Source organism: Hyla sarda, unplaced genomic scaffold, assembly GCF_029499605.1.
Source record: "Hyla sarda isolate aHylSar1 unplaced genomic scaffold, aHylSar1.hap1 scaffold_185, whole genome shotgun sequence".
Lineage (NCBI taxonomy): Eukaryota > Metazoa > Chordata > Amphibia > Anura > Hylidae > Hyla > Hyla sarda.
Window position 1 is genome coordinate 136,799 of NW_026608499.1, and position 12,436 is coordinate 149,234.

Genomic DNA, 12,436 nt, shown 5'->3' on the forward strand with positions numbered 1-12,436 from the left:
CATAGCCTAACCCTCTGTACTTTGGTCTATATTGATGCGGGACATAGACAGCCAGCTGATGACCAATCCATTAGTGCAATGGATGGCTGGAAGCATTTGTCTTTGCCTTTGCAATACCACAGAAGCAATGCATGGTCAATGTACAGCAATGACACACCTGTGTGAACAGCCAGGAGACCCCCCCCCCCCCCATGTTATGTTACATAGTTACATAGTTAGTACGGTCGAAAAAAGACATATGTCCATCAAGTTCAACCAGGGAATTAAGGGGTAGGGGTGTGGCGCGATATTGGGGAAGGGATGAGATTTTATATTTCTTCATAAGCATTAATCTTATTTTGTCAATTAGGAACATTCAGCACCCACCCGCTATCAAGGCAGCTGCCTATCATGTCATGCCCTACCTGCACAGGTGTGCTGGCTACTCAAATGATCCAATTAAGGAGGCCATTTAGTCAGCAGCAGCAGAAGTCCTGTGCCTGGACGCTCCAACAGCGGCCAGACACAAGCAGAAGCAGAAGCAGCAGAAGCAGCAGCAGCACCACCTTTTGTTTTTTGGCTGCAGCAGCAGCAAGGCCCACAGGGCTGGCTAGCTGGCTAGCCAGCAAGCAGGTAGCAATGAAAGTAGGAATCTTTCTTTTTAACCCTGTAAGGGGGTGGTGCACTGTACCCGAAGATACTGCCATATCGGGTCAATGCATAGGGCGACGGAAGCAAGCTTCGAAATCGGCCCCCGTTCTCAAAAATCCATTTAATATATGGTCCCCAGATAGGGGACGTATCAGATATTAAACTGATAAGAACAGATACTACACTTGATCTTAGCCAAAAGGCCGAGAAGCGATAACCGTGAAAGGGGCGGGCCCAACAAGGTGCCCTTCATGGGCACTATCACTGCTTGCTGTCAGGGAGGCTGCCAGACAATTTTCCATGCACACTCTGGGCTGGGGGGCAGTCAACCACCAGTACACACAGCAGAACCTAAACCCATACCATTATTGCTAAGCAGCAAGACAGGGGCCCATTGCACTCCCACGGGGCCTTTTTAAATGCAATCCATAACCCGGATTTGCCAGGAACCCTTCTTACTCCTCCTACTTGCATGTGACACTGGGCTTAGGATCTGCATAGGAAACACACACACAAGCACACACCTACCTTTGTTGCCTGCAGATGCCTCCTTGGCTGTCCCCAAACGGTATCAAACCAACACCCACGGGAAGCTGTAAGCATAGAGGACATGCCTGCACCCCATTGGACTTACCTGTGTGGGTTAAACCCGGGTTATTTGACAACCTATGGCGGTGATGGTTCTGCTCAGGCAGAGCAGTGCTGATGCTCCTCATAAAGCTGTCGCTGCTGTGAAGGTTCTAGGTGACATCACAAATCCCTATGGTTACATACACAACAAAGCTGGGTTGTTGTTGTTTACACTCTGCAAGGCCTGTGGAAGTGAGTGACATCATAGCACTGTAGTTCTGAGGGTTCTAGATGGATGCAACAATCTCCTGTTGCTTCTATGAAGGCCATAATAGACGACATCACCAAACAGCTCCATAGTCACATACACAGCAAAGGAGAGATGTTGTTTACACCTAGTGATGTCAGTGGTATTGAGTGACATCACAGCACAGTGCTAAGGCTCCTGGGCCTGGACACAGCAGCGGCTGCAATATCTCAACGGAGAATACGTTTATATATATGTGTGTGTGTGCGCGTATATATATATATATATATATATATATATATATATATATATATATATATATATTTCTCCGCCGAAATCACTTTTAAACCCATTTCCACCTTTTTTTCCCTTCTCTTCCTCTTACTTTTTTTTCACGTTTTTTTACGTTTTTCTCCTTTTCGCCTCTTTTCTGGGCGTATTATTCTTCTTTTTCTTCTTTTTTTTCGTCTAATGCATACCCCATCAGTGCAGCAATGCTTATTCAATACCGCCAGCAGATGGAGACACTGGGGGATAATTTTCTAAGGATTTATACTGATTTTTCCTGTCTGAATTTGTCGCACAGAAAGTTGCAGGCCAAATATGTGTGACATTTCTGCGACTTTAGCTTCTAGAGCATTTTTACAACATTATACATAGGTGCTGAATACATAAAAAGCGACTGTTCAGCGACAGACAAGTCGCATCGGCTGAAAGTAGGCCAGAATGTCAGTCCATGTTGGAGCAGGTTTAGATACAGTCTAAAGTATAGATCTCAAAGTCTGTGCACAGAATTTAGCAAGGGCCTCGCACCTTCTGATGCATCAGGTAGGTGCACAATAGCATAGCCTAACCCTCTGTACTTTGGTCTATATTGATGCGGGACATAGACAGCCAGCTGATGACCAATCCATTAGTGCAATGGATGGCTGGAAGCATTTGTCTTTGCCTTTGCAATACCACAGAAGCAATGCATGGTCAATGTACAGCAATGACACACCTGTGTGAACAGCCAGGAGACCCCCCCCCCCCCCATGTTATGTTACATAGTTACATAGTTAGTACGGTCGAAAAAAGACATATGTCCATCAAGTTCAACCAGGGAATTAAGGGGTAGGGGTGTGGCGCGATATTGGGGAAGGGATGAGATTTTATATTTCTTCATAAGCATTAATCTTATTTTGTCAATTAGGAACATTCAGCACCCACCCGCTATCAAGGCAGCTGCCTATCATGTCATGCCCTACCTGCACAGGTGTGCTGGCTACTCAAATGATCCAATTAAGGAGGCCATTTAGTCAGCAGCAGCAGAAGTCCTGTGCCTGGACGCTCCAACAGCGGCCAGACACAAGCAGAAGCAGAAGCAGCAGAAGCAGCAGCAGCACCACCTTTTGTTTTTTGGCTGCAGCAGCAGCAAGGCCCACAGGGCTGGCTAGCTGGCTAGCCAGCAAGCAGGTAGCAATGAAAGTAGGAATCTTTCTTTTTAACCCTGTAAGGGGGTGGTGCACTGTACCCGAAGATACTGCCATATCGGGTCAATGCATAGGGCGACGGAAGCAAGCTTCGAAATCGGCCCCCGTTCTCAAAAATCCATTTAATATATGGTCCCCAGATAGGGGACGTATCAGATATTAAACTGATAAGAACAGATACTACACTTGATCTTAGCCAAAAGGCCGAGAAGCAATAACCGTGAAAGGGGCGGGCCCAACAAGGTGCCCTTCATGGGCACTATCACTGCTTGCTGTCAGGGAGGCTGCCAGACAATTTTCCATGCACACTCTGGGCTGGGGGGCAGTCAACCACCAGTACACACAGCAGAACCTAAACCCATACCATTATTGCTAAGCAGCAAGACAGGGGCCCATTGCACTCCCACGGGGCCTTTTTAAATGCAATCCATAACCCGGATTTGCCAGGAACCCTTCTTACTCCTCCTACTTGCATGTGACACTGGGCTTAGGATCTGCATAGGAAACACACACACAAGCACACACCTACCTTTGTTGCCTGCAGATGCCTCCTTGGCTGTCCCCAAACGGTATCAAACCAACACCCACGGGAAGCTGTAAGCATAGAGGACATGCCTGCACCCCATTGGACTTACCTGTGTGGGTTAAACCCGGGTTATTTGACAACCTATGGCGGTGATGGTTCTGCTCAGGCAGAGCAGTGCTGATGCTCCTCATAAAGCTGTCGCTGCTGTGAAGGTTCTAGGTGACATCACAAATCCCTATGGTTACATACACAACAAAGCTGGGTTGTTGTTGTTTACACTCTGCAAGGCCTGTGGAAGTGAGTGACATCATAGCACTGTAGTTCTGAGGGTTCTAGATGGATGCAACAATCTCCTGTTGCTTCTATGAAGGCCATAATAGACGACATCACCAAACAGCTCCATAGTCACATACACAGCAAAGGAGAGATGTTGTTTACACCTAGTGATGTCAGTGGTATTGAGTGACATCACAGCACAGTGCTAAGGCTCCTGGGCCTGGACACAGCAGCGGCTGCAATATCTCAACGGAGAATACGTTTATATATATGTGTGTGTGTGTGCGCGTATATATATATATATATATATATATATATATATATATATATATATATTTCTCCGCCGAAATCACTTTTAAACCCATTTCCACCTTTTTTTCCCTTCTCTTCCTCTTACTTTTTTTTCACGTTTTTTTACGTTTTTCTCCTTTTCGCCTCTTTTCTGGGCGTATTATTCTTCTTTTTCTTCTTTTTTTTCGTCTAATGCATACCCCATCAGTGCAGCAATGCTTATTCAATACCGCCAGCAGATGGAGACACTGGGGGATAATTTTCTAAGGATTTATACTGATTTTTCCTGTCTGAATTTGTCGCACAGAAAGTTGCAGGCCAAATATGTGTGACATTTCTGCGACTTTAGCTTCTAGAGCATTTTTACAACATTATACATAGGTGCTGAATACATAAAAAGCGACTGTTCAGCGACAGACAAGTCGCATCGGCTGAAAGTAGGCCAGAATGTCAGTCCATGTTGGAGCAGGTTTAGATACAGTCTAAAGTATAGATCTCAAAGTCTGTGCACAGAATTTAGCAAGGGCCTCGCACCTTCTGATGCATCAGGTAGGTGCACAATAGCATAGCCTAACCCTCTGTACTTTGGTCTATATTGATGCGGGACATAGACAGCCAGCTGATGACCAATCCATTAGTGCAATGGATGGCTGGAAGCATTTGTCTTTGCCTTTGCAATACCACAGAAGCAATGCATGGTCAATGTACAGCAATGACACACCTGTGTGAACAGCCAGGAGACCCCCCCCCCCCCCCCATGTTATGTTACATAGTTACATAGTTAGTACGGTCGAAAAAAGACATATGTCCATCAAGTTCAACCAGGGAATTAAGGGGTAGGGGTGTGGCGCGATATTGGGGAAGGGATGAGATTTTATATTTCTTCATAAGCATTAATCTTATTTTGTCAATTAGGAACATTCAGCACCCACCCGCTATCAAGGCAGCTGCCTATCATGTCATGCCCTACCTGCACAGGTGTGCTGGCTACTCAAATGATCCAATTAAGGAGGCCATTTAGTCAGCAGCAGCAGAAGTCCTGTGCCTGGACGCTCCAACAGCGGCCAGACACAAGCAGAAGCAGAAGCAGCAGAAGCAGCAGCAGCACCACCTTTTGTTTTTTGGCTGCAGCAGCAGCAAGGCCCACAGGGCTGGCTAGCTGGCTAGCCAGCAAGCAGGTAGCAATGAAAGTAGGAATCTTTCTTTTTAACCCTGTAAGGGGGTGGTGCACTGTACCCGAAGATACTGCCATATCGGGTCAATGCATAGGGCGACGGAAGCAAGCTTCGAAATCGGCCCCCGTTCTCAAAAATCCATTTAATATATGGTCCCCAGATAGGGGACGTATCAGATATTAAACTGATAAGAACAGATTTTTTTGATTGAAAGAGCTTTATTTTCCGTTCAGTCATTACAAGTCGTACAATAAATTACAGTCACACAAAGCATGATAGTACAATACACAGCAAAGGTTCCCTAAGCTATACATCGCACACCATGCTACTCTAACATTCAGCTCAATCCTGCAATATAAAGGCACAAGAGATCAAACAAAAACCAAATAATACAATCTGTGATCGGGGTAGGGGTGTGGGCGACTATGTGGGGGTAGGGAGGGGGCGGATCACAGGGCCAAACTGTTGGGCTGTATCTTCAGGGAGACATGGGAGAAGGAGAGGGGTCTTCACTCCTCTTCTTCCTCATCGACGGCCGAGCTGTCCAAGATGGAATAGTCTCTAAGCAGGTTCTTGATGAACCTGCGGCAGTCCCGGACGGACATGTTTTCCCTGTTGATCACGAGGCGGTTCCTGGCAAGCCACACTGCGTCCTTAAAACAGTTCATAAGGCGCCAGGCCTCCTGGATGGCCTCCACGTCGTGGGTCCCAGGGAACAGGCCGTAAAGCACCGAATGGTACGATAGGCAGCTCCTGGGCACTGAGTCTCTGAGTTCCTGTTCTAGGGCGTCCAACAGACCCTGTGCAAAGGGGCACTGCCAAAACACGTGGAAAGATGTTTCCTCCACGTAGGGGCAACGGGGGCAGTACCGGGTCTTGCACAGGTTGCGGGCATGCATGAATGACCTGAGAGAGAGACCTCCCATGACGGCCATCCACGACAAGTCCTTGTGTCCATTGGTAAGCCGCTTTGAGGCCACATTGTTCCAAACTGTCTCTGCAGTGGCTGCGGGGAGTCCCGGAACCAGCTCGGTCGAGTCCTTAGCTCGGATGAGCTTGTGGATTGTCTTTGGCTTCCATAGGTCTGGTTTCAGTCCTTCCAGCTGGTGCTCCCTCACAAACCGGACAACATCCCCATAGAACCAGGGAGTGTTCCAGTTGTAAGGGATGGAGCTGTCCCACTTGTCCCAGCCCAGCTGTCTCCAGAGGGGCATGAGAAGCAAGCGAGACATGGACCTGCCCGCTGAGCCAGTCTTTTCTACAAGAGTCCGCTGCACCGTGACACATGCAAAGGAGGCCCTCAGCAGAGCGGGGATGTCGGGTATTCCCTTCCCACCCTTGCGGGGTTCCTTGTACATCACGGTCCTCTTGACTCTGTCCATTTTGCCCCAGACGAAGCCAAACACTGTCCGGGTGATGGCCTTGCAAACGGTGGTATGGGGAGGCCAGGCCTGTGCGGTATATTGGAGCACAGGCAAAACTTCACTCCGCAGGACAAGTGCCTTGCCTTCCATCGTGAGCTTTCTGGAGCTCCACAGTCCGATCTTTGAGTTTATCCTTCCTAGTCGGTCTTGCCAAGACTTAAGGGCCGCTCCTTCCTTCCCGAACCAGACTCCAAGAATTTGAATGAAGTCCGGCTTAACGGCAAAGGGGAAGGGGGCGGAAGAAGCCAGGTGCCACTCCCCGAAGAGCATGGCCTCCGACTTCCCGCAGTTGACTTTTGCCCCCGAAGCTCTGCCGAAGTCCTCGCAGGTCTGGACGAGTGCAGTCACCGAACGCTGGTCAGCGCAGAAGACGGTCACGTCGTCCATGTAGAGCGAGCACTTGACCTCGTGGCGATCTGGTCCTGGTGCGGTGATCCCTCTGATCTTTCCATTCTGCCGGATAGTCTCAGCGAAGAGCTCTATAACACAAACAAAAAGGAGAGGTGAAAGAGGGCAGCCTTGTCTAACCCCTGAAAGAATAGGAAAGGGGTCAGTCTTCCAGCCGTTCACCAACACCGTGCTGTAAATGTCAAAATACATAACGTTAACAAAAGAGCAAAACATCTTCCCCAGACCCAGCCTGCGCAAAACCCTGTCCATGAATGCGTGGGAGACACGGTCGAACGCCTTCTCCTGATCTAAGCTGACCAGGGCGGCGCGGCCCCCGCGGTCCTGGATGTAATGGACCGTGTCTCTCACAAGGGCAAGGCTGTCGGCAATCCTGCGGCCAGGAATGCTGCAGGTCTGGTCCGGATGGACGATCTGCCCCATGACAGGTTTCAGCCTGTTGGCCAGCACCTTGGCGAGGATCTTGTAGTCCACGTTCAGGAGAGAGATGGGACGCCAGTTTTTCAGGTCACATCTCTCCCCCTTCCGCTTATACAAGATCGTGATCATCCCTTCCCTCAACGACGGAGGCATTCTGCCCCCCACCACCATCTCCTCGTACACCTCCAACAGGTCCGGACAGATCAGGTCACCCAGCGCTACGTAGAGCTCGGCCGGGAGACCGTCACTGCCCGGGGTCCTGCCGGGCTTAAAGGATTTAGCGGCAGAGAGCAGCTCCCCCACCGTCAAGGGATCGTCCATTGCCGCCGCACCTGCGGGATCAACAACGTTAGTGACACCTGACAGGAACCTCTCGGCGGCTTCGGGGTCGGATGACTTGGGGGCGTAGAGGTTGCTGTAGAAGTCGTGGACGACCCCCATCACTTCCTCCTTGCCGCTCCTCATGTGTCCGGTCTCATCTCGTAGCTCAGTCAGGGGCGTGTGGCCGGCATGGAGCTTCCTGAAAAAGAAAGAGTTACATTTCTCACCCTTCTCCAGGTTCTCCACCTTGGAACGAAAGACGATTCGCTTGGATTCCTCCTCAAAGTGCCTTTTCAAGCTCTTTTTGGTCTCCTCCAGCTCCTCCCTGACGTCCCAGCCACACTGGAGCAGGTCCTGCAGGGACCGCAGCTCGCGCTGCAGTTTCCTCAAGTCCCACTTCTTCGCACACGCCTGTTGTCTGCCTTTTGCCTGAAAGAAACAACGGAATTCGACTTTAACATATTCCCACCAATCGCTGATGCACTTGAACAGACATTTGTCATTTCGCCATACAAGGTAAGCATCCCTAAGTTCCTCCATGACCTCCCTCTGCTCCAACAGGGCACAATTCAACTTCCAGGAGCCCGGGCCAGGTGGGAATCCATGGCCCAGAGTCCCCCGGAATCGAATGGCCCTGTGGTCAGAGAAGAAGCAGGGGACCATAGAGTACGACACCTTTCTGACTGCTCTCGAAGTGAAGATGAAGTCTATCCGAGAACGGAGCGAGCCATCGGGGCGGCTCCACGTATAGTTTACGGAGCCGTTCCCGATGGACCCGACAACGTCCTGCAAGGATGCCTCCGTCACCATCTCAATCAGCAGTTTAGACGTCACGTCCAGGTTGGCGGATGTGCCAGAACTGCGCCCTTCCACCTCAATGGGGCAGTTGAAGTCACCACCCAACACTACTGCCCTAGTGGTGGCGAGTTCAGCCCGCAGGGCCTGGAGAACCTCCAGTCGGACATCCCTCTCAGGGGAGGCATACACGTTGATGAGCCGCACGGGCTCACCCGCCCAGGAACCGTCTGCGACAAGAAGTCTGCCACAGACGAGCTCCCGGACGGAATCAAGTGCAAAGTTACCTCCCCTGATCAGGATGGCCACCCCCGCAGACCTATTGTCGCCCCCACCAGACCAGTAGGAAGGGCCGTGAGGCCACTGCCTGGCCAGATGGTTGTAAGACCTAGAAGCAGACAAAGCACATTCCTGCAACATGTAAACATCACACCTCTGGGAATCTAAGAACGTAAGAACAGTCTGAAATCTGAACCAAGCTCTAATACTCCTCACATTAATGCAGAAGATGTTGAGATCAGCCATGGGAATAAAAAGAGAGGTTAGTTCTGATACTAGTTACCAGTCTGGTCGGACGGGTCCTCTTCTCTGGCGCCTGTCGGCTCCTGTGGCTTCTCGTAGCGCCCTTCCAAGAACTCGTCGTAGACCGTGTTGGACGGAGTGTCCAGGATTTTCTTAACCTCTGGGTCCTGCAGCAGCTCCTCCATAGATTGAGCTTGGACTGGCTCTGCTTGGACCTGCTCCACTTGGGCCTGCTCCATCACCTCCTCTCCTTCTGAAGCCTCAAGGCTCTCGCAGACCTGCTCCATCTCCTCCTCCTCATCTGAAGCTTGAGGGGTCTCGCAGGTCTCGATTATCTTTCTTTTGTGGGACTCTTCTGATACGTTGTCCCTTCCTTTCCTCTTCCTCTGTATGGTACCTGGGGGAGGAAGCACAGGAAAGTCCTCCGAAGGGCGGGCACCAGCAGCTGGAGGGGGGTTAGGTGCTGCTGGGCCAGGAGAGAAAGGAGGCTGGGTGGGGCGGGGGGCAGGAGAGAGTGCCCGGGCAGGGGAGGACGGGGCAGGGGTGGGCCGGGCAGGGGAGGACGGGGCAGGGGTGGGCCGGGCAGGGGAGGACGGGGCAGGGGTGGGCCGGGGTGGGGTACGGGGGGCAGGGGGTGGGGCGGGATGGGGCAGGAGGGGCAGGGGTGGGACGGGATGGGGCAGGAGGGGCAGGGGTGGGACGGGATGGGGCAGGGGTGGGACGGGATGGGGCAGGGGTGGGGCGGGATGGGGCAGGAGATGGGGCGGGAGGGGCAGGGGATGGGGCGGGAGGGGCAGGGGAGGGGCGGGACGGGGCAGGGGTGGTGGCTTTCGCCTTCTTACCCTCCTTGGTCGGCTTGGCCATCCGTGGTGCTGGCTCCGGAGCTGGGGCTGGCTTCGGTGCTCTCGCTGCCACAGATGCCCATGTTCTCTCCCTCTGGGGGCAGTCCTTGTAGCTGTGGGCTGCCAGTCCGCAGAGGTTGCAGGTCTTGCTCTTGGGGCAGTCCTTGGTCGTGTGACCTGTCACACGGCAATACCTGCAGGCATCCTCCGTACAGTCCTTGCCCTCGTGGCCCATCTTGCCACATCTCCTGCAGGTCTGCGGCATGTCCGGGTAGAAGATAAGTCCTGTGGAGTTGCCCAAGGAAAATGTCGTTGGCAGGTGCTGTAGTCCGTCTGGAGAAGCAGGGTTCTTGTTGAGTCTGACGACCACAGACCACTTGCAGGTCCAGTATCCGAGTGAGTTCAGGATGCGGGTGGGCTCCCTCACCACGGTGCAGAAGCGCTTCAGGAAGGTCGAGATGTCCGTGCCTGGGGTGTGTGGGTTCCGCATTGAGACCGTCACCCGCCTCTCCTCTCTTTGAATAAGGCAGTTGCCCACAAAGCGAGAGAAAGGGGATTCGGGACTCGCCGCTTTCACCACCTCCCAGTATCTTCTACAGGTCCCAATGGTGGCAAAGGTGATGTAGAAGATTCCCGAAAAGAAGGTTGCTATTCCCAGGGTGTCAGCCGTGGGGAAGCCTTGATCCGCCAGCATCTTCTTGCAGAACACGTCGTGGGACATGTCCGGCACCCTTCCGTCCACGGGCTTGAGCTTCAAGGCAACAGTCTGCCTCATCCAGGGCTCCAGGGTTGGAGCTTCCAGGTTAGGAATTCTGCCGCCCTTCTGCCTTGCCGTGGTGGAGGTTGAAGCTTGCTGTGGTTGGGGCTGGACCTCCAGGCCTTGCCCTGCAGCCTCCTGGGTGGACTTGCTGGTTGAGGCCATGGCTTCTTCCAGCAGGCTCTTTTCCGCTTCCTTGCTTGCTTGTGGAGAGAGGCTTCGCAAAGTCTTCTTTCCCGGGTGGGAGGAGCTATGCAGATCCGGTCCCGGTGGGAGGAGCTATGCAAATCCTTCTCCAGAGGCAGCGAGTTTCTTCGAAAAGATTCTGCGCCGCCTTCCTCTTCGCCGCTGTTCCGGAATTCACCGCCGATTCCCTTCTTCCAGGTTCTTCGTCGGCTTCTTCCGGAGCTGCAGTCTTCAAGATCTTCTCCTTCTTCAGATGTTCCGAGGCAGGCAGGAGACGATCTTCAGGTGGTATGCTCTAGAGAAATGCGGTTCTAATAAGAACGAAAAGTACTGCAATCGTACTACGCAAAATCTCTACCACAATGCTTGGAGTTCTTCAGACCGTAGCGATCATGGTATCTCCCCTGCCAGGTCAGTATAAACTGATAAGAACAGATACTACACTTGATCTTAGCCAAAAGGCCGAGAAGCAATAACCGTGAAAGGGGCGGGCCCAAGAAGGTGCCCTTCATGGGCACTATCACTGCTTGCTGTCAGGGAGGCTGCCAGACAATTTTCCATGCACACTCTGGGCTGGGGGGCAGTCAACCACCAGTACACACAGCAGAACCTAAACCCATACCATTATTGCTAAGCAGCAAGACAGGGGCCCATTGCACTCCCACGGGGCCTTTTTAAATGCAATCCATAACCCGGATTTGCCAGGAACCCTTCTTACTCCTCCTACTTGCATGTGACACTGGGCTTAGGATCTGCATAGGAAACACACACACAAGCACACACCTACCTTTGTTGCCTGCAGATGCCTCCTTGGCTGTCCCCAAACGGTATCAAACCAACACCCACGGGAAGCTGTAAGCATAGAGGACATGCCTGCACCCCATTGGACTTACCTGTGTGGGTTAAACCCGGGTTATTTGACAACCTATGGCGGTGATGGTTCTGCTCAGGCAGAGCAGTGCTGATGCTCCTCATAAAGCTGTCGCTGCTGTGAAGGTTCTAGGTGACATCACAAATCCCTATGGTTACATACACAACAAAGCTGGGTTGTTGTTGTTTACACTCTGCAAGGCCTGTGGAAGTGAGTGACATCATAGCACTGTAGTTCTGAGGGTTCTAGATGGATGCAACAATCTCCTGTTGCTTCTATGAAGGCCATAATAGACGACATCACCAAACAGCTCCATAGTCACATACACAGCAAAGGAGAGATGTTGTTTACACCTAGTGATGTCAGTGGTATTGAGTGACATCACAGCACAGTGCTAAGGCTCCTGGGCCTGGACACAGCAGCGGCTGCAATATCTCAACGGAGAATACGTTTATATATATGTGTGTGTGTGCGCGTATATATACATATATATATATATATATATATTTCTCCGCCGAAATCACTTTTAAACCCATTTCCACCTTTTTTTCCCTTCTCTTCCTCTTACTTTTTTTTCACGTTTTTTTACGTTTTTCTCCTTTTCGCCTCTTTTCTGGGCGTATTATTCTTCTTTTTCTTCTTTTTTTTCGTCTAATGCATACCCCATCAGTGCAGCAATGCTTATTCAATACCGCCAGCAGAT

The 12,436-nt window shown here is 51.4% G+C and overlaps 2 non-coding genes and 2 pseudogenes across 2 annotated transcripts; all 4 read right to left on the minus strand.

Moving 5' to 3' along the window:
- Positions 1-654: 654 nt before the first annotated feature.
- Positions 655-845, minus strand: LOC130314976 (U2 spliceosomal RNA). Its single transcript, XR_008862561.1, has one exon. It is a non-coding gene; the product is annotated as a U2 spliceosomal RNA (small nuclear RNA).
- Positions 846-2,944: 2,099 nt separating this feature from the next.
- On the minus strand, positions 2,945-3,135 carry LOC130314869 (U2 spliceosomal RNA). The gene has a single exon (XR_008862485.1). It is a non-coding gene; the product is annotated as a U2 spliceosomal RNA (small nuclear RNA).
- Positions 3,136-5,232: 2,097 nt separating this feature from the next.
- On the minus strand, positions 5,233-5,405 carry LOC130314897 (U2 spliceosomal RNA; annotated as a pseudogene).
- Positions 5,406-11,184: 5,779 nt separating this feature from the next.
- Positions 11,185-11,336, minus strand: LOC130314927 (U2 spliceosomal RNA; annotated as a pseudogene).
- Between the last annotated feature and the right edge of the window lie 1,100 nt (positions 11,337-12,436).